This window comes from Callithrix jacchus, chromosome 14 (genome assembly GCF_049354715.1).
Source record: "Callithrix jacchus isolate 240 chromosome 14, calJac240_pri, whole genome shotgun sequence".
Classification (NCBI taxonomy): Eukaryota; Metazoa; Chordata; class Mammalia; order Primates; family Cebidae; genus Callithrix; species Callithrix jacchus.
Window position 1 is genome coordinate 75,904,292 of NC_133515.1, and position 22,210 is coordinate 75,926,501.

At 41.1% G+C, this 22,210-nt stretch overlaps 1 protein-coding gene and 1 pseudogene across 2 annotated transcripts in view; one reads left to right on the forward strand and one right to left on the reverse strand.

Annotated features, from left to right (window-relative positions):
- The window catches only part of SOS1 (SOS Ras/Rac guanine nucleotide exchange factor 1), a 132,593-nt gene that overhangs the window by 4,889 nt on the left and 105,494 nt on the right, over window positions 1-22,210 (forward strand). The gene's annotated exons all lie outside the window — the stretch shown is intronic.
- LOC100895920 (ATP synthase F(1) complex subunit gamma, mitochondrial pseudogene) lies at window positions 13,041-14,190 on the reverse strand (annotated as a pseudogene).

Here is a 22,210-nt window from a genome sequence, read left to right on the forward strand (position 1 = left end):
AAAACTTAAAAAATTAGCCAGGTATGGTGGCATGAGCCTGTAGTTCCAGCTGCTTGGGAGGCTGAAATGGGAGCACTGCTTGAGCCTGAAGAGTTCAAGGCTACAGTGAGCTGTGATTGTGCCACTGTACTCCAGCCTGGGTGAAAAATTGAGACCCTGTTTCAAAAAAAAAAAGAACAAACTTGATACAAATGACAACATGGCTGAATCTCAGAATACTTACACTAAATGAAAGAAGGGAAACTAAAAAAGAGTATATACTGGATGATTCTATTTATAGAACATTCTAGAAGATGCAAACTAGTGCAGATCAGTGGTTGTTTAGGGAGGGGCTTTTTATGTTTATTTATCTTGATTGTGCCGATGGTTTCAGGGGTGTATGCATATGCTGAAATTTATCAGGTTGTAAGGTTTAAATATGTGCAGTTTATTGTCTGTCAGTTGTACCTCAATAAAGGTATTTTAAAAAGTAAATGAGACTACATGCTGAAAATGATTTGAGTAAGACTGAAAAAGGGCTGGCATAATAAGTGGGAGAGGAAAAATAGTGTATAGGGAGATAGCAGAGGAAAAGGAATGATGGATGAAAGGGGACTGAGAAGGAAGGAGTCAGGCAGAAGGAATGAAACCCTAGTGTCTGAGAAGTTGAGAGAGGAGTGCTTTAAGAAAAGAGTTGTTAGCTGGGTATGTTGGCTCACACCTGTAATCCCAGCACTTTGGGAGGCCAAGGCAGGTGGATCACCTGTGGTCAAGAGTTTGAGATCAACCTGGCCAACATAGTGAAACGCTGTCTCTATTACAAATACAAAAATTAGACTGGCGTGGTGGTACATGCCTGTAATCCCAGCTACCTGGGAAGCTGAGACACAAGAATTGCTTGAACCTGGGAGGCAGGTTACAGTGAGCCGAGATTGCACCACTGTGCTCCAGCCTGGGTGACAGAGCGAGACTCTGCTTCAGAAAGAAAAAAAAAAAAATTAGCCAGGCTTGGTGGCACATACCTTGGTAGTCCTAGCCACTCAGGAGGCTGATGTGGGAGGATTGCTTGAGCCTGGGATGTCAAGGCTGAGGTGAGCCGTGATTGTGCCGTTGCACTGCTGCCTGGGTGACAGGGTAAAGCTCTTGTCTCAAAAGAAGAAAGAAACAAAAATAAAGACAAAGGAAAGAAAAGAAAGAGTCATTAATCGTTTCAGGCTACAGAAAAGTCAAATAAAGGGCCTGAAAAGTGTTAAGTTTGACAGCTAAGGGGTCATTGGTCATTATGTCAGAACAGTTTTATTGTGACAGTAGAAGATGGAAGAACATGGAAAAAGTAAGAATAGCAAGGCAGCTGACCTTTTTGTTCAGATTTTCTTTTTCTAGACGTTTGGAAAGGAAGGGAAAAGAGATAGTGCTGAGGCAAAAAAGAGATTTCAAGACATTTTTGTTTCTTATTTGGAGATGACAGAAACTTTTTAAGAGCCTTTGGGGAAGGAGCTAGTAGAGAACACTGGTGAAGATTCAGGAACACAAAGCAGTGGGATTTGCCTTGAACTGTTTGGCAGAATACTACTTTAAGCACTTCATCTGTGTTCTCATTCATTCTCATAGGTACTATTATGGCTTCCTTTTCACAAGAGAGAAAATTAAGGTTTGGAAGTTAAATTTGCCCATGTAATTTAGTTACAGAATCTTTATTTTTATTTTTAAAATTTATTTATTTATTTTTGTACCATGACCCCTCCCCCCATTCTAAAATCTGTTTGTTTGTTTTTTTTTTTGACGCCCAGGCTGGAGTGCAGTGGCGCCATCTCAGCTCACTGTAACCTCTGCCTCCTGGGTTCAAGCAATTCTTTACCTCAGCCTCCCGAGTAGTTGGGATTACAAGTGCCCACCACCATGCCTGGCTAATTTTTGTATTTTTTGTAGATACAGAGTTTCACTATGTTAGCCAGGCTGGTCTCCAACTCCTGACCTTGTGATCCACCCACCTCGGCCTCCCAAAGTGCTGGGATTATAGGGGTGAGCCACCACACCTGGCCTAAAATCTGTATTTTTAAACACTATGTTGACTGGGCATCGTGGCACAAGCCATTAATGCCAATACTTTGGGAGGCCAAGGCAGGAGGATCAGTTGAGGCCAGGAGTTTGAGACCAGCCTAAGTCACATAGTGAGACCCTGTCTCTACAAGGGAAAAAAAAAAGCCAGGTATGGTGGTGTATGCCTGTAGTCCCAGCTACTCAGGAGGCTGAAGTGGAATGATTGCTAGAGCCCAGGAGTTTGAGGCTGCAGTGAGCTATGATTGGGCTACTGCACTCCAGCCTGGGTTACAAAGTGAGACCTTGTCTCTAAATTAAGTCATTAATAAACACTATGTGATGCTACCTCTGGCAGGGACGATGACACCTTTTCTTATGAGATAGGAGGGAAAGTGATAAAGATGGATTTGTAGGTTGGGGAGCAGGGAGTTCATGCTAAATCACCTCTATTTTCATGATAAAATGAAAGGCAAAATTCTTTTACAGAGTAAAGAAAGGGAAAGTAGTGCAAGAAACTTAGAAAGAATGAAGTTTGGGAATTGCTGCTGTGGAATATAGAGGAACCAACCAGTGGCTTAGAAAATTGGTGGCTGGCTGGGCGCTGTGGCTCACACCTGTAATCCCAGCACTTTGGGAGGCCGAGGTGGGTGGATCACGAGGTCAAGAGATCAAGACCATCCTGGTCAACATGGTGAAACCCCGTCTCTACTAAAAATACAAAAAGTTAGCTTGGCATGGTGGCACATGTCTGTAATCCCAGCTACTCAGGAGGCTGAGGCAGGAGAATTGCTTAAACCCAGGAGGCGGAGGTTGCGGTGAGCCGAGATCGCGCCATTGCACTCCAGCCTGGGTAATAAGAACGAAACTCCGTCTCAAAAAAAAAAAAAAATTGGTGGCTCATGCTTGCAATTCCAGCACTTTGGGAGCCTGAGGTGAGAGCATCACTTGAAACCAGGAGTTCAAGACCAGCATGGGCAACATGGTGAAACACCATCTCTACCAAAAAAATTAAAAATGAGCCAGGCATGGTGGTATGCACCTGTAGTTCCCAGCTGCTCAGGAGACTGAGGTGGGAGGATCCCTTGAGCTCAGGAGGCTGATGTTGCAGTGAGCCATGGGAAAGAAAGAAAGAGCTAGAGGGCGAGAAGGCGAGAGGGAGGGAGGGAAGGAGGGAAGCGGGGTGAGGAGGAAGGAATTGCTGAGCAGCCCTGAGTGTGGAGACCATAAACTTGGAATCGGGTTGATCTGGTGGTTGTGAGATTTTCCTCCAGCAGTACTTATCTGTTCAGGTAAACAGGGAGAGAAGATAGTTGGTTGCAGGTAGCTGCAGTAGAGATTAAGAGGATAGGAATATTTCAAGTGATAAAGAAGAAGTAAGGCTATATAAGAGAAATAATGGACTGGAAGAAAAATTAGGGCTCCATGGATTCAAAGTCTTGGTGAGTTAGAATGGCAGTGGAAGTAGATACGGGATTATGATTAGAAAGGAGGACAATTATTATATTTTGGAGTTTTAAGATTCTAGAGATAGAGGCTGAGGATAGTAGATTACCTGAGCTCAGGAGTTCAAGACCAGCCTGGCCAACATGGCAAAACCTTGCTTGTACAAAAAACACACAAAAAATAGATGGATATGGTGGTGCGTGCCTGTAGTCCCAGCTACTTGGGAGGCTGAGGTGGGAGAATCGCTTGAAACCTGGAGGCGGAGGTTGCAGTGAGCTAAGGTCACGCCACCTCACTCCAGCCTGGGTGACAAGAGCGAAACTCTGTGTCAACAACAACAAAAAGATTCCAGAGATGAAGCAGATGAAACAATTAGGAGCTCTGAAGTTGATGTACTGGGTTGCATATGGGAATGATGATGAAGTCTGCAGAGATCATGGAATATACTGTAGCAGAGAAGGAGACCATATTCTAGGAGTGGCAGGAAGATTTAGAAGTAACAACAGCAAGGATGTTTTAATCAAATAATAGTGAAAGTGGCAACTACATCTTACCTCCTCTGATGTATTTATTACAGCTGTAGACAGAAAATGAAGAAACTTTGCACTTCATTTTAGAATTTTGTCTTGTGGTTAAGTTTTTACCCTAACATTTTGTCATGAAGATTTTTCAGTACGCAGAAAAGTTGACAGAATGGTACAGTAAACACCCATATACTCATCACCCAGATTTTATACTTAATATTTTATTATAATTTTATTATGTTTGCTTTATGGCATGCCTATCCATCCCTTCATCCATGAATCCATCTTATTTATTTTTTTTGAGATGGAGTCTCGCTCGGTAGCCCAGATTGGAGGGCAGTGGCGTGATCTTGGCTCCCTGCAACCTCTGCCTCCTGGGTTCAAGCAATTCTCCTACCTCAGCCTCCCGAGTAACTGGGATTATAGGGGTGCATAACTATGCCCAGCTAATTTTTGTATATTTAGTAGAGATGGGGTTTCACCATGTTGGTCAGTCTGATCTCGAACTCCTGACCTCAAGTGATCTACCTGTCTTGGCCTGCCAAAGTGCTGGGATTACAGATATGAGCCTCTGTGCCCGGCCCCATCTTATGTTTTGATGTATTTCAGAGTTCCAAACATCATTCTACCTTACCTTAAACAAGCAACCTCCACCTTCCAGGCCCAAGTGATCCTCCCACTTTAGCCTCTCAAGAAGTGGGACTGACTACAGGCATGTGCCACCATGCCCAGCTGTTTTTCTTTTTTGGTAGAAACAGGGTTTCATCATATTGCCCAGGCTGGTCTCAAACTCCTGAGCTCAAGGAATCCACTTGCCTCAGCATCCCAGAGTACTGGGATTATAGTGTGAGCCAGTGTGCCTGACCCACAAATGTTAATTGTACCATTTGATGCGTTTTGACAAATGCATATGATCTAAGTCTCTACCAAAATATAGAACATTAACATCATTCCTGAAATTTTCCTCACCTGCCTTCTCAGTCAACTCCTGCTCCCACATCCCAGAGGCAACCATTGATCTTTTATCATCCCACCGTAGATTAACCTTATCTGTTCCAGAACATCATATCAGTAGATTTATACTGTATATATTTTTGTTAAGGCTTTTGAGGTTGTGTTTATAAAGAATTCAGTACTTTTTTTCCATTATATGAATATGTATCACAGTTTGTTTATCCACTGGCTCATAGGATAGGTGTTATGTTTAGTTTGAAAAGTAACTGCCACACCTTTTCCCACGGTGGTTGTACCACTTTACATCCTGCCATCAATGTATGAGAGTTCCAGTTGCTCCAAATCCTTGCAACATTTGGTGTTAACAGTCTTTAATTTTAGTCATTGTGGTAAGTGTGTGGTGGTATCCTGTTGTAGTTTTAATTTACATTACCCTAATGACTAATGATACCACTTTTTTGTGTTCTTTTTAAAAAGGTTTTTTATAGCCTACATGATAGAAATAACTTTTTGTGTGTTCTTATTGGCTGCTTGTATATCTTCCTTTATGCAGTGTCTGCTCAATTTTTTTTGCCTATTAAAAAACTGAAAGCCAAGTGCAGTGGTATCTGCCTACAGTCCCAGTTACTTGGGAAGCTGAAGCAGGAGGACCACTTGAATTCAGGAGTTTGAGGCTATTGTACCCTGTGATCATGCCTGTAAATAGCCAGTGCACTGTAGCCTGAGCAATATAGCAAGACTATCTTAAAAAAAAAAAAAGCTTTTCTTTTTAGTATTGAATGATGAGTTCCTTTGTCAGATATGAATATTTTCTTCTAGCCTGTGGCTTGCCTATTTGTTTCCCTAATGAATTTTTTGACAAGTAGAGGTTTTTTTTGTTTGTTTATGGGACAGAGTCTCACTCTTGTTGCCCAGGCTGGAGTGCAATGGTGTGATCATAGCTCACTGCAACTTCTGCCTCCAAGGTTCAAGTGATTTTTCTGCCTCACCCTTCAGAGTAGCTGGGATTACAGATGCCCACCACCGCCCAGCTAATTTTTGTATTTTTAGTAGAGATGAGGTTTCGCCATGTTGGCCAGGCTGGTCTCATATTCTTGACCTCAGGTGCACCTGCCTCCACCTCCCAAAGTGGGATTACAGATGTGAGCCACCATGCCTGGCTCATTTTTGTATGGATGGATGGATGGATGGATGGATGGATGGATGGATGGAGGTATGTATGTATTTTGAGATGGTCTCTCGCTCTGTCATCCAGGCTGGAGTGCAGTGGTGTAGTCTCAGCTCACTGCAACCTCTGCCTCCTGGGTTCAAGTGATTCTTCTGCCTCAGCCTCCTGATTAGCTGGGATTATAGGCACCTGCCACCACACCCGGCGAATTTTTATATTTTCAGTAGAGACGAGTTTTCGCCATGTTGGCCAGGCTGGTCTTGAATTCCTGACCTCAAGTTATCCACTCACCTCAGCTTCCCAAAGTGCTGGGGTTATAGGCATGAGCTACTGTGCCTGGCCAGAAGTTTTTAATATTGATGGAGTCAAATATGTGTTTTTTTTCTTTTAAGGGTTATTGCTCTAATATCTAAGAACCCTTTGCTGATATTTTTTAATGTTGTCTTCTAAAAGCTTTATATTTTTAGCTTTCCTAGACTCTGTGGTCCATTGCAAATTCATTGTTGTGTTATAATACAAGGTAGGAATTGAGATCCATTTATTTTTAATGCTGGATATCTAGTTATTTCAGAACTATCTGTTGAAGAAATCTTCTAATTTTTTATTGCTCCTTGCAGAGCAGGGTTATGCCATAGGCAGTGTGCCCAGAGTAGTAGCCTGTTAAAGAGATTTTTTTTTCTCTGTTGGATTGTGTTGATATTTTTATGAAAATTACATGATTCATGTATGTATGTATATATGCAGTTGGTCTTCTGCATCTGTGGATTCAAACAACTGTGGATCAAAAGTATTTGGGGGAGGAGGATGGGGAGAAATTGCATCTGTGCTAAATATGTACAGATTTTTTTTGGTCATTACTCCCTCAACAATACAGTACACAATTTACGTAGTATTAGTTATTAGTAATCTTGATGATGTAGGGTGTACGGGAGGGTGTGCACATGTTATATGCAAATGCTACGCTACTTTCTGTAAGAGACTTGAGCATCTGCAGATTTTGGTATCTGAAGGAGGTCTTGGAACCAATCCCCTGTGGATACCAAGGGATGACTACATGCCAGCGCATGTGTGTGCGCATACACACACACACACACCCATGTTTGTATCTCTTTGTTGGTTTATTTCTAGGCTCTCCATTCTCCATTGATTTGATTGTTGATTTCTGTAAACTTATAGTAAGTCTTGACATTAGGTAGTGTAATACTCCAATTTTGTTCTTTTAAAAATTATGTTTTAGTGTTTCTAGATCTTTTTGAATGTTAATCTTTCATTCCTGCAATAATAAACCTTGGCAGATAGTGTTTTATTGAGTCCCTGCTATGTGCCACTATCCTAGGCAATATTGTGTACATGCTTATATGTTTGTTCTACCCATTCATTGACTTTTGAAGGTTTTAATGTCCCAATTTTGCAGCCGATGAAATGGATTTTATGAGGGCAAACCGCACAATATCTTATGACTAATAAGGAGTAGAATCAGGATTTGAACCTAAGTCAGTTCAAAGAAACTCTTTATATTCTGCTGTGTTGCCTTTTTTGAGTAGGAAGTTCAGTGGTGCTGTAATTTTCCCGAACCTTAGATTTTAAGAAAGAAGTATCTCAGGAGGAAGGGAGGCTGAATGGACAGGGCTTTGAAACCCCCTACTTTAAGCTGAGGAGCTCAGCCCTTTTACATATTGGGGCTTTGCATGGGATTTCATTTGGAAAAAAAGAGTTCTGATGCATTAAAAAAGGTAGAATTTTAAAAGACACTAGTTAATGGAAAGATAGCACAGACTATAAAGGAACCAGCTGAGGAGTATTGGTCTTTGGGTGGCAGTGAGAAGTTAGGAGACTGTCCTTGTATGCTTATGTTTGGAAGTGATGGAAGTGACATATAATTTATTTTATTTTTTGAGACAGAGTTTTGCTCTTGTTGCCCAGGCTGGAGTGAATGGCGCCATCTCGGCTCACTGTAACCTCTGCCTCCCTGGTTCAAGCGATTTTCCTGCCTCAGCCTCCCGGGTAGCTGGGATTACAGGCATGTGCCACTACGCCTAATTTTGTATTTTTAGTAGAGATGAGGGAGTTCTTCATGTTGGTCAGGCTGGCCTCGAACTCCCGACCTCAGGTGATCTGCCTGATTAGCCTCCCAAAGTGCTGGAATTATAGGTGTGAGCCACTGCGCCTGGCTGACATAAAATTTATTTTATTTTTTTATTTTACTTTTTTGAGATAGGTTCTCAATCTGTCACCCAGGCTGGAGTACAGTAGAGCAGTGGTGGCTCACTGCAGCCCCAACCTCCTGGGCTTCAGCAATCCACCCACAGTAGCCTCCTGAGTAGCTGGGACAACAGACACATGCTACCACACCCAGCTAATTTTTGTATTTTTGGTAGAGATGAGGTTTCTCCCTTTTTGTCTAGGCTGATATCTAACTCCTGAGCTCAAGCAGTTTACCTATCTCAGCCTTCCAGTGTGCTGGGATTTCATATATGAGCCACTGCATCCAGCCCATATGATTTTTTTTTTTAAAGGAGATTGGGTCTTGCTCTGTTACCCAGGCTGGGTTGCAGTGGCATAATCATAGTTCACTGTAACCTTGAACTCCTAGGCTCAAGAGATCTTGCACTTCAGCCTCCCAGGTAGCTAGGACTACAGGTGTTCACCACCACTCCTGGGTAATTTTTAGAAAATTTTTTTGTAGAGACAGGGTCTCACTATGTTACTCAGGCTGGTTTCACACTTCTGGTTTCCAGTGATCCTCCTGCCTTGGCCTCCCAAAGCCCTGGGATTACAGGAGTGAGCCACTGTCTGGCCAGAAGTGACTATTTAAATGGAAGTGGGACCATAAATGGGTGAATGAATGTATCAATCAATTAATGGAAGTGGGAGTTAGCCAATTAAGGATTAGGAGGAAATAAATTCCAAGGATTTGTGGTAGCTTAGAGGCCAAGAAGAACTCAGCATTTTTGGAGTTCTGAATAGCTGAAGTCTGGAGTGTGGGGCCAGATCTTATGGATCAAATTATTGCATTTTATCTTGTCAGCAGTGGGGAGCAACTGCAGGGTTTTAAGCAGGGAGCTGACACACATGAATTTTGAAGAATCACTGTAGACTGTATGGAGCATGGATTAAATAGGAACCGAAGTGTAGGCAGGAAAGCCAGTTAGGAGATTTTGCAGTAGTTCATGGAAGGGATGATAGGTAGGTTTTACCAGAGCAATAGCTGTGGGGATAGAGAAAAGTGGACAAATTAATTAGAGGGATTTAGAGGTAGATTGGTGATTGAATTGAGCTAGGCAGTGAGAGGAATCAGGGGATTCCCAGGTTTCTTTTTTTTTTTTTTGAAACGGGGTTTCGCTCTTGTTGCCCAGGCTGGAGTGCAATGGCGCATTCTCAGCTCACCGCAACCTCCGCCTCCTGGGTTCAAGCAATTCTCCTGTCTCAGCCTCCCAAGTAGCTGGGATTACAGGCATGTGCCACCATGTCCGGCTAATTTTTTGTATTTTTAGTAGAGACAGGGTTTCACCATGTTGGCCAGGATGGTCTCGATCTCTTGACCTCGTGATCCACCCTCCTCAGCCTCCCAAAGTGTTGAGATTACAGGCATGAGCCACTGTGCCTGGCCTGGATTCCCAGGTTTCTGACTGAGGGGTCTAAGTGGAGATGGTGATGAAAGGGGGAATATCGGGAGAGTGTCAGGTTTGGAGGGGAACTAAGAAACCGTCAGTATTCTGGAGAAGAGGGTGTGAGAGAATTGTTATAGGAGGGATTTACTCTGGTGGATATCCAAGCATGGAAGGCCTGTTTGGACTGTCCTTGATAATCACAGGTAGGTATAGCCTGAAGGCTCTGAGGATGACTCTAAAGTACATTTCAAACACCAGCTCCTCCACAAAGCTTTCTGCTACAACTCTGTCCCCTAAGTGGAGTGAATCTTTTCATACCCAGGTACTTACACCTTAATTTTAGCACTTAATGACATTTTGCCTTTTAAAGTCTGTTTGCACCTGTATTTTTTCCCCCCTTTTAGATTGGCAGTTCCTTCATGGGAAGAATAGATTACTGCTTAGCTTTGTATTCCTTGTAGTACTTAGCATATTTCTCTTGTATAGCAGGTGCTCTATATATAGCTGTCGAATTGCATATGGTTCTGTCTGTCCCCTCAAGAATACACTACCAATGAGTTAGGTAGGTTTTACTTGAGATCTTCACCAGTTAAAAGGCATGTTTAGTATATTTTATTTTAGGAAATAGGGAAGCAAATACTATATTTTCAAAATAGTTCATGTAAGATGGCTAGCTTTTTAAAAAAGTTTGATGCTTCAAGGGGAGCTTTTTTCATTGTTTTAGTCCAGGACCTCTTAGAAGCAGATGCTAAAATGGGATTAAGCACATAAGAAATTTGTTACATGAAATGTTTGTGAGGGAGAAAAAGGAAGCAGACAGGGAGAGTTGTCAGGCTGTAATGTAAGTCCAACTCCAAGTTAAAAGAGAGGTAAGGAAGGAAGGAACTTCGGGTGAAAGTGTCTTAGACTGCAGTGCAGTACTAAGGAAGCTTTGCAAGGCCTCAGGAAGTTTTTGAGTTTAAGTTGCCTATCACAAGAATAATGTGTCTCCCAGGAATAGGACTGCCTGGTATGCCTGCCGAGCTTTGTCAGTGACTGGGAGGAGCTAAGTGAGAAGCACAGCCTCGGTATAAACACAGTGTTGGATTTGAGTGCAGCTGCTGCAGCACTCAATCTATTATGCTTCCTGTAGTTAGAGAGCTGAGAGGCTCATTCTTGTGGCCAATCAGGGTCATCTCTGACTATGAATTGCCTGATTCGAGATAAATTATAGTTTTTCCCCATTTCAGGTGGGTAATTTGTTCCAAGAAAAGCCCCTGTGCTTAAAAATAAAAAGAGGGGGGTGTCTTAAGGTGAATTTTTTTTTTTTTTTTTTTTTTGAGACAAAGTCTTGCTCTGTTGCCCAAGCTGGAGTACAATGGCACAGTCATGGCTCACTGCAACCTCTGCCTCCTGGGTTGAAGCGATTCTTCTGTCTCAGCCTCCCAAGTAGCTGGGACTTCAGGCATGTGCCACCACGGCCAGCTAATTTTTGGTATTTTTTAACAGACAGGGTTTCACTGTGTTAGCCAGGATGGGCTCGATTTCCTGACCTCGTAATCTGCCCCCTCGGCCTCCTAAAGTGCTTGGATTACAGGCATGAGTGCCGCACCTGGCCCAAGGTGAATTCTTAAAAGTCAGAACTTAATTTTCATTGAAATTAATGGTACATAATTTACTTCAGTAGCTAATTGTATAAACTTTGCATTCATATTTAGTGTTTATGTAATTAAATCTTTAATATTCAAAACCACAAGCAGAACAGTAAGACAAAAGAAAACAATTCAAGTAATACCCCAAATTATTACTCTATAAACTAGTGAGCCAGGAGTACTTGAGGCAAACCAGCAGGAAGTTTCTGAATAGTCCCACCATGTGGCCATGAAGATGACTCCTTGTTGGCTTTTCTTGCTAGTCTGAGCTACCTCATAGGCAGATGGGCGCAAAACAGTGAATGAAATTCCTCAGAAAGTCAAATTCTGGTAACTTCCTATTGGAGTTGGGAAGGGAGATACACATGGGAAAAAAATAAGTTATTTAAAGATTGGGTTTTATGTACCCTGAATTATTCAGATGTTACTTTAAAAAATTTTTGTTTTAAACTGTAAGAGGAAGGTGATTTGAGAAAAGAGTCTTTAATGCTATTTTCATGCTGATTTTTTTTTTTTTAAGACAAGGTCTCACTCTGTTACCCACGCTGGAGTGCAGCAGCACAATCTTGGCTCACTGCAGCCTCTGCCCGCTAGGCTCAAGTGAACCTCTCACATCAGCTTCCCAGGTAGCTGGGACCACAGGCATGCACCACCACACCTGGCTAAGTTTTTGGCATTTTTTGTTAGAGACAGGGTTTCACCATGTTGCCCAGGCTGATCTCAAACTCTTAGGCTTAGGAGATTCACCCGCCTGGGCCTCCCAAATTGCTAGGATTACAGGCGTGAGCCATCATGCCCAGCCTGATTTTTACCTTTTTTTTTTTTTTTTGAGACAGAGTCTTGCTCATACCCATATTACATAAAAATATCTATCACATGCACCTTCACCATTAGCCTCAAGAGACCAAGAAGTCATTATCTTAAATTGACATTGAATGACAATCCATACATATTCTTAAACTCTCACTAGCCCAGGCCAGATTGCAATAATGCGCTCTTGGCTCACTGCAACCTCCATCTCCAAGATTCTAGTGATTCTCCTACCTCAGCCTCCATGCCTGGCTAATTTTTTATATTTTTAATAGAGATGGGGTTTCGCTGTGATGGTCAGGCTGGTCTCGAACTCCTGACCTCAGATGATCCACCAACCTCGACCTCCCAAAGTGTTAGGATTACAGGCGTGAGCCACTGCATCCGGCCATTGGTTTGATTTTATTTACCAAATTAGTTAAGCACTTATTTGTATGGCAAGCATGGATCTAAAATTTGAAAACAAAACAGTTACTGCTTTTATGAAACTGATATGTGGTGATTAAAAAAAAGTCTGTAATCTGTCCATATGAGTTAAGCAGCCCAACTGTAAATACTGTCAATCTTAGTATATAGACAGTAGTTTGGCAGCCAGCCTTGGTGGCTCACGGCTGTAATCACGGCACTTCAGGAAGCTGCAGCAGCTTGAAACCAGGAGTTTAAGATAGCCTGGGTAACATGTCTATTAAAAAATAGATATCTATTTTAAAAAAAAGTTCAGGATTAAAAAAAATAATAAAAAACAAGTCTTGACAAAACACAAGGTGTTTTTAATTGATACAAACTTTTTGTAGTAAGCTAACTTAAATTTCAATTATTTTTATTTTTTTCTTATTTTAAGTTGTTTATTGCAAGATAATTTACAAATATCCTGCTGTCTTCAGTAATTCAAACAATGGAGGAACAGATTCTTCAGACAAAGACAGCAGTAAGCTAAAAACAAAATCAGCTGGCTGAATTTTCCTTCTTTACCTCTTGTCTGAGGAAGGAACTCGATTTTCGTTAATCCAGAGCTATAGCACCAGAGATAGTTTCAAGCAACTCTTTTGTGATGACAGCCTGGTGGGTATGGTTGAATGTCAATGTCAATTTGTCAGTCATCTCGAAACCTTCTTGCTGGCATTGTCCATGGCTGTCATCCTGGCACTCTGCTCACTACTGGTGGACTCCTTCAGAGAGTAGGAGATGATGTTTGCCAGATTGTATTCTTGGTAATTTTGCAGCACATCAGCATCGATATCATTGTAGATGCTCATGCTCTCAGCACTTACAATGGTATTAAGGGAAAAGATGGGCTTTTCTTCTGGCTTATAGGAGATGACAGACCTGAATCGATTAAGATGATGGAGGCTTCATCAAATTCATATCCAGAATTTAGTAATTCAAGGGCAATGACTGATGCCATCTCCAATAGTAGGAGACTTTCTTCCCACTTCTTTAAATGCCACTAGAAACTGGTCAGAATGAGTCCTATAAAGTATGCCTCTGATTTTGTCACCAATTCCAACAAGCATAACTTCTTTCCCAGCTGCTGTTAGTGTAGCAACCTCACTTTTCATCTATTTAACAATGGAGGAATGAATAGCATCACACAGTCCTTGATCTGAGGACACACCAATAAGGAGGTATTGCTTTTTGTGTTCAGGCATCTCGATATCAGCTTTTTCATACAGAGCCAAAGATCCTAATCCATATATTCGAGCTGGTTTCAGCTCTCTCTCTCTCAGCTCGGGCATATTTTGCTGCTGCTACCGTTTTCATAGACTTGGTAATTTTCTGGATGTTTTTGATGGACTTTAGTTGCCCAGTAATATCTTTCAAAGTTGCCATATTTCAAACTTGAATCCACTGGCTGCAAGGTCCAGGCTGGCAGCCCTGAGATGCCTGCGAGAGAGAAGATGGTAGCCATAGCCCTGCTGAAGGTTGGTCCTCAGTTGTTGTTTTTTTTTTTTGAGACGAAGTCTTGCTCTTTCGCCAGGCTGGGGTACAGTGGCACAATCTCGGCTCACTGCAACCTCTGTCTCCCAGATTCAAGCGATTCTCCCTCTTGAGTAGCTGGGGACTACAGGCGTGTGCCACCATGCCTGACTAATTTTTTTTTTTGTATTTTAGTAGAGATGGGATTTCACCATGGCCAGGATGGTCTAGATCTCCTGACCTCATGATCCACCTGCCTCTGCCTCCCAAAGTGCTGGGATTACAGGCGTGAGCCACCGTGCCTGGCCAGTTATTCTTTTTAAATTCCTGGAACAATTATTTTCTATGTATGGCTCAGTAATTTGTAATGGAATGCACTTAGTGATAATTCACAGGTGTTTTGTTTAAGAGCCTTGGTAGGGCTGATTTCTATGGAACATATAATTTTTTCTTTGACTTTTTTTATTGTGGTAAAATATATTTGCATAACATTAAATTTGCCATTTTGACCACTTTAAATTTGTAATTGAGTGCCTTTGTTGTGCAATGTTGTGCAACCATTACTACCATCTGTTCTCTCCCAGTCCCTAGTAACTTCTAATCTACTTTCTGTCTCCATCAGTTTACCTATTCTAGATATTTCGTTTGAGTGGAATGATAAAATATTTGTATTTTTGTGTCTGACTCCTTTCATTTAGCGTAATATTTTCAGGGTTCATCTGTGTTGCAGTATGTACTAGAATTTCATTCCCTTTTAACACTCAGTAATTTTGTATTTATTCAGGTGGACACTTGCACCTTTTGGCTAAACTGGATACTGAAGTGAATATTGGCATACAATTACCCTATTTGCAGTTCTTTTGGGTATGTTCCTTGAAATGAAATAGCTGGATTATTTGGTAATTAGCTGTGGTTAGCTTCTTGAGGAACTGCCATATTGTTTTTCACAGAAGCTGCAATATTTTACATTCCTACCAGCAAGGTACAAAGGTCAGTTTCTCTACCTCCTTGCCCATGCTTACTATTTTCTTTTTTTTTTTTTAATCCCATCCTAGTTGGTTTGCTTAAAGTTTATCTTTTTAGTTTCTTGATAATGTCCTCTGATGAACAAAAGTTTTTAATTTTGATGAAGTCAGATTTATCTCTTTTTTTCTTTCATTGTCTTATGCTTTTTGTGTCTGATCTTAAGAATTGATTGCTAAATCCAAGGTCATGAGGATTTGCCCTTGTGTTTTTTTCTAAGAGGTTTATGGTTTTAGTTCTTAAATTTAGGTCATTGATACATTTTCAGTTAATTTTTGTATTTGGTATGAGTTTGGAGTCCAGCATCATTCTTTTGCATGTGGAAATCCAGTTGTCCCAGCACCATGTGTTGAGCAGACCCTTACTTCTCCAGTAAATGGACTCGGCACCATTATAAAAAATCAGTTAGCCGTAGATGTATCAGATTATTCTGGTACTCTCAGTTTTATGCTGTTGATCTATATATATGTCTATCCTTTTTTCAGTAGCATACTATTTTGATTACTGTAGCGTTGTAGTAAGTTTTGAAATCAGAAAGTATGTGTTCCGACCTTTTTCTTCTTGATTGTTTTGGTTTTCCATGTTCCCTTGCAGCTCTGTGAATTTGAGAGTTAGCATTTCCATTTCTGCAAAAAAAGGATTTTGAAATTTTGATAGGGATTGTGTTGAATTTGTACATTGCTCTAGGTAGTACTGACATCTTAACAATATGAAGTCTTCCTACCCAAGAATGGAGTATGGCTTTTAATTTATTTTGGTTATTTTAAATTTTCTTGAGCGTTTTGTAGTTTTCAGGGTAAAACTCACCTCCTTGGTTAAATCTCTTTTTAGATACTCTTTTAGATGTTATTGTTCTTTCAGATGTTAAATGAAATTGCAATCCCAATTTCTTTTTCAGATTATTCATTGCAGATGCATAGAAACATAACTACTTAAATTTTATTTTAAGTTATTTTATTTATGTTTTTGAGACAGGGTCTCTCTTTGTCACCCAGGCTGGAGTGCAGTGGTGCAGTCTAGGCTCAGTGCAGCCTCTGCCTCCTGGGCTAAAGCCATTCTCATTACTTGGGATTACGGATGTGCGTCACCGCACCCGGCTAACTTTTGTGGTTTACTTAGTAGAGATGAGGTTTCACCATGTTGCCCTGCCTGGTTTCAAACTCCCGGCCTCAAGTGATCCGCCCACCTGGGCCTCCCAGAGTGCTGGGATTACAGGCGTGAGCTACCGCACCTGACCTCTTTGGAATTTTTCTATATATAGGATTATGCTGTTGGCAAATCAAAATAACATTTCAATTTGGATGCTTTTTCTTTCTCTTGTCTAATTGTTCTTCCTAGAACTTTATTATTTATTTATGTATTTATTTTTTGAGATGGAGTCTCGCTCTTTCGTCCAGGCTGGAGTGCAGTGGCACGATCTCCCCTCACTATAACTTTTGCTCCCCGCTTCCCCCTGCCCTCACTGGTTCAAGTGAGTCTCCTGCCTTAGCTTCCTGAGTAGCTGGGATTACAGGCACCTGCCACTGTGCATGGCTAGTTTTTGTATTTTTAGTAGAGAAGGGGTTTCACAGGCTGTTCTGGAACTCCTGACCTTGTGATCCTCCTTCCTCAGCCTCCCAAAGTACTAGGATTATAGGCGTGAGCCACCACTCCCAGGCGAACTTTATTATTAAAACTGGTTTTCTTCTGGCCAGTACAGTGTTGAATGGAAATGGTGATAGTATCCTTATTTTGTTCCTGATCTTAGGGAGAAAGCTTTCAGTTTTTCACCACTGAGCGTGTTAGATAAGGGTTTTACATAGATGCCCTTTATCATTTTGAGGAAATTATCTTGTATTTCTAGTTTTCTAAGTATTTTTATCATGAAAGGGTGTTTGATTTTTTCAGATGCCTCTTCTGAGTTAATTGAGGTCATGTCTCACCCCCTTCATTCTATTAATGTATATTTACATTGATTGGTTTATTTTATTTTGTTTTTTTTTTTTTTTAGAAGGAGTCTCACTCTGTCACCAGACTAGAGTGCAGTGACGTGATCTTGGTTCACTGCAACCTCTGACTCCCTGGTTCAAGTGATTCTCCTGCCTCAGCCTCCTGAGTAGCTGGGATTACAGGCATGTGCCACCATGCCCGGCTAATATTTGTATGTTTAGTAGAGATGGAGTTTCACCACGTTTGCCAGAATGGTCTCGATCTCCTGACCTCTTGATCTGCCTGCCACAGCCTCCCAAAGTGCTGGGATTACAGGCGTGAGCCACCGTGCCTGGCCGATTGGTTTATTTTTTTAAGACACCCAACCACCTTTGCAGTCTTAGGATAAATGCCACTTGGTCAAGGTATATAATCCTTTTAATGTACTATTGGATTTAGTTTGCCAATATTTATTTGCTAATATTAGTTTGCTGCAAAACCGTTAAGAATATGTGCATAGTTATCAGCATATTAACTATTAACTGTTGGTCATTTGAGCATAAATTTATTATTATTATTGTTTATTATTATTATTTTTTTGAGACAGAGTTTTGCTCTTGTTGCCCAGGCTGCAGTGCAATGACACGATCTCGGCTCACTGCAACCTCACCCTCCTGGGTTCAATCGATTGTCCTGTCTCAGCCTCCTGAGTAACTTGGATTACAAACACCTGCCACCATGCATGGCTGTTTTTTGTATTTTTAGTAGAGACAGGTTTTCACCATGTTGGCCAGGTTGGTCTCAAACTCTTGACCTCAGGTAATCTGCCCGCCTCGGCCTCCCAAAGTGTTGGTATTACAGGCGTGAGCCACCACACGGGGTCCAAATGCATATAAATTAAAAGTGAAAAATCTCTTCTTTCTCTTCCTGAATTGCACCAGTCTTTCTTTCCCAGAATCTATATAGGCTCATCTTTTGGACTTCAGAATCCTTGTTGTTTCCCCTCAATAATGAAACTTTCTCCCCTTTTTAAAAGAGAAGTGGGTTTTTTTTTTTTTTAAGAAAGAGTCTTGCTCTGTTGTCCAGGCTGGAGTGCAGTGGTGTGATCACGGCTCACTATAGCCTCTGCCTCCTGGGCTTTAGTGATCCTCCCACCTCAGCCTAGTCTAGCCGAGTACCTGGGACTACAAGCATGTGCCACCACACCCACCTAATTTATTTTCCCTTCGGTAAAGATGAACTCTCATTATGTTGCTCAGGCTAGTCTTGAACTCATAGGCTCAAGCAATCCTCCTGTCTTAGCCTCCCAAAGTGCTGGGTTTTACAAGTATGAGCTACCACATCTGGCCAGAGTGGTACTTTTTAATTAAAAAATGGATCATAAATGAAACTAAATACATAGGTCATAAAAAATGATTTTTTGTTTTACACAAACACTGAGTAGAAGTAAGCTGCTTCCTCATCTTTACCTGGTGGTACCTGGAGTACATTTTGGAAGTCCTCAACGTTGAAAACCTTTGTTCCTGGCTGGGCGCCGTCAGTCACGCCTGTAATCCCAGCACTTTGGGAGGCCGAGGTGGGTGGATCTCGAGGTCAGGAGTTCAAGACCAGCCTGATCAACATGGTGAAAGCTCATCTCTATTTAAAAAAAAAAAAAGAAAACCTTTGTTCCCTATGTACTGCTGGTAATTAAAGGCAAGAAGTTATTGTGAAATTTGTCAAGCATTTTATGAAGGAGACAATGCTAGTTTGTTTTGTTTTGTTTTAAATTATATTTTAAACATTTCCTTATATTCCTTATATAAATGTTGCTTTGTCAGAAATTTCAACATTTGGAAAAAATTTTGATAGTTTCTAAATAAATATAATTCAAACCAGGCTTAGTTAGGATGGGTGCCCAGAATGCTGTCAGGATACATATAATGTTATATATAAAGTTTATTTCTATATCATCGAGTTGTTAACAGTTGATTTAGGCATAATAAGGAAACTGCTTTTGTGGTTTAATATGGTTGAGATATTTGACCCCTCCAAATTTTATGTCAAAATTTGTTCCCCTCTAATCTCACGTCCCAGTGTTAGACAGGGGGTCCTGGTGGGAGGTGTTGGGGGTCATGAGACAGATCCCTCATGAATGGGCTGGTGCCATCCTTGTCTCAGAGGTAATGTGTGAGTTCCTGCCTTATTAGTTCAAGCAAGAATTGGTTGCTTAAAAGAATTTGGCACACTTTCCTTCTCTCTTGCCATGTGACATACTTGCTCCCCCTTTGCCTCTGCCATGATTGGAAACCTCCTGAGGTCCTTGCCAGAAGCAGATGCTAGTGGCATGTTTCTTGTACAGCCTACAGAACTGTGATCCAAGTAAAACTCTTTACTTTATAAATTACCCAGCCTCACATATTTCTTTATAGCAATGCAAATGGACTAAAAGACAGTTAAACCCATGTTTTTTTGTGTGTGTTTTTTTCATGTCTCCTTATTATATTTTATTCTATTTTTTGAGCCAGGGTCCCACTTTGTCACCTAAGATGGAGTGCAGTGGTATGACCTCAGCTCACTGCAACCGCTACCTCCTGGGCTCAAGTGATCCTCCCGCCTCAGCTTCTCAAGTTGCTAGGACTAAGGGTGTGTACCACCACACCCAGCTATTTTTCTTTACATTTTTTGTAGGACAGGGTCTCATTATGTTGCCTAGGCTGGTCTTGAATTCCTGGTCTCAAGCAGTCCTCCTGCCGTGGCTTCCCAAACTGCTTGGATCACAAGTATGAGTCACTACTCCTGGCCTGCTCTCTGTTTCTATATGTTAGACTTTTTGGAGATTTCCACAGATAAGTGATATCATCCAGTATGTTCTTTCAGTGTCTGGCTTATTTTACTGAGTATGATGTTCTTCTCTAGTTTCATCCACGTAGTTGCAAATGGCAGTATCTCATTTTTTAAGGCGGAATAATACTCCATTGTGTATATGTGTGTGTGTATATCACAATTTATTCATTCATCTGTCAATTGATGCATTGTTTCCATAACTTGTCTATTGTGAATAATACTGCAGTGAACACAGGAGCACAGATATCTACCAGGTGCTGATTTCATTTCCTTTGAGTACATACCCACCTAGGTCATATGGTAGTTCTACCTTTAATTTTTTGAAGAACCTCTATTACTGTTTTCCATAATGGCTGTACCAATTTATATTCCCATTGATAGTCTATGAGGGTTTCCTTTTCTCCACACCTTCACCAACACTTGTTATCTCTTATCTTTTTGGTAGCAGTGTGAGATGATACCTCATTGTGGTTTTGTTTTGCATTTTTCTGAAGATTAATGATGTTGAGTATCTTTTCATTTACCTGTTGGCCATTAGTATGTCTTCTTTAGAAAAAAACGGTCTTGGGAGGGCACTGTGGCTCACGCCTATAATCCCAGAACTCTGGGAGGCTGAGGCAGGCAGATCACTTGAGGTCAGGAGTTCAAGATCAGCCTGGCCAACATGGGGAAACCCTATCTCTACTAAAAATAAAAAAATTAGCTGGGTCTGGTGGCGCATGCCTGTAGTCCCAGCTACTTGGGAGGCTGCGACAGGAGAATCACTTGAACCTGGGAGTCGAAGGTTACAGTGAACTGAGATCATGTCATTGCACTCTAGACTGGGCAACAGAGCGAGACTTCATCTCAAAAAAAAAAAAAAAAGAAAGAAAGAAAAGGAAAAGGAAAAAACAGTCTTTAGGTCTTTTGTCCATTTTCTTATTGAGTTATTATTTTTTGTGTGTGGTTTTGTGATTGAGTTATGTATATTCCCTATATATTTTGGATATTAACCTCTTAACAGATACATGGTTTGTAAGGCCAGGTGTGGTGGCTCACACTTTGTAATCCCAGCACTTTAGGAGGCCAAGGTGGACAGATCACCTGAGGTCAGGAGTTTGAGGCCAGCCTGGCCAACATGGTGAAACCCCATCTCTACTAAAAATTAACGGGGCCTGTAATCCCAGCTACTTTATAGGCTGAGACAGGAGTATTCCTTTAACCCGGAAGGTGGAGGTTGCAGTGAGCTGAGATCACACAATTGCACTCCAGCCTGGGCAACAGAGCGAGACTCCATGTTAAAAAAAAAGAGAAAAAAAAAAGATACATGGGTTCTAAACATTTTCTCCCAATCCGTAGGTTGCCTTTTCATTGTGTTGTTTCTTTGCTGTGCAGAAGCTTTTTAGTTTGATGTAGTCCAAGTTGTTTATTTTTGATTTTGTTGCCTGAGCTTTTGGTATGCTGTCCAAAAAACCATTGTCAAGGCCAACATCAAGGAGCTAATATTAACTTATACAATTCAGTAGTTTTTAGTATATTTACAGAGCTGTGCAAGCATTGCACAATTATAAATCATTTTCATCATGTCAAAAAGAACTCCATAACCTTTAGCTGTCATCCTCTAAACCTCCAGCCCCAGGTAACTGTTAATCTATTTTCAGTCTTTATGGATTTGTCTGTTCTGGGCATTTCATGTAAATGGAATAATAATATGTAGTCTTTCATGACTGGCTTTTTTCACTTAGTAAAATGTTTTCAAGATTCATCCGTATTTTAGCATGTATCAGTACTTCATTTTGTTTTATGGCTAAATAGTATTGTGTTGAATTGACATGTACTACATTTTGTTTATGCATTCATCAATAGATGAACATTTGGGTTGTTTCTACCTATTGGCTATTAAGAATAGCTGGATAAGGCTGGGCGCAATGGCTCAGGCCTGTAATCCCAGCACTTAGGGAGGCCAAGGTGGGTGGATCACAAGGTCAGGAGTTTGAGACCAGCCTGGAAAATATGGTGAAATCCCATCTCTACTAAAAATACAAAAATTAGCTGGGTGTGGTGGCGCATGCCTGTAGTCCCGGCTACTCGGGAGGCTGAGGCAGGAGAATTGCTTGAACCCAGGAGGCAGAGGTTGTGGTGAGCTGAGATCCTGCCATTGCACTCCAGCCTAGGCAACAAGAGCGAAACTTCGTCTCAAAAAAATAAAAAAAGAATAGCTGCATATTTTCATTCCCAACAGCACCGTGAAAAGGTTTCAATTTCTCTGTATTTTTACCAACACTTGTCTTTTTTATTCTAACCATCCTGGTGGGTATGAAGTAATATCTCATTACAGTTTTCATTTGTATTACCTTAATAATTAATGATGTTTTTTCATGTGCATATTTGTAAATT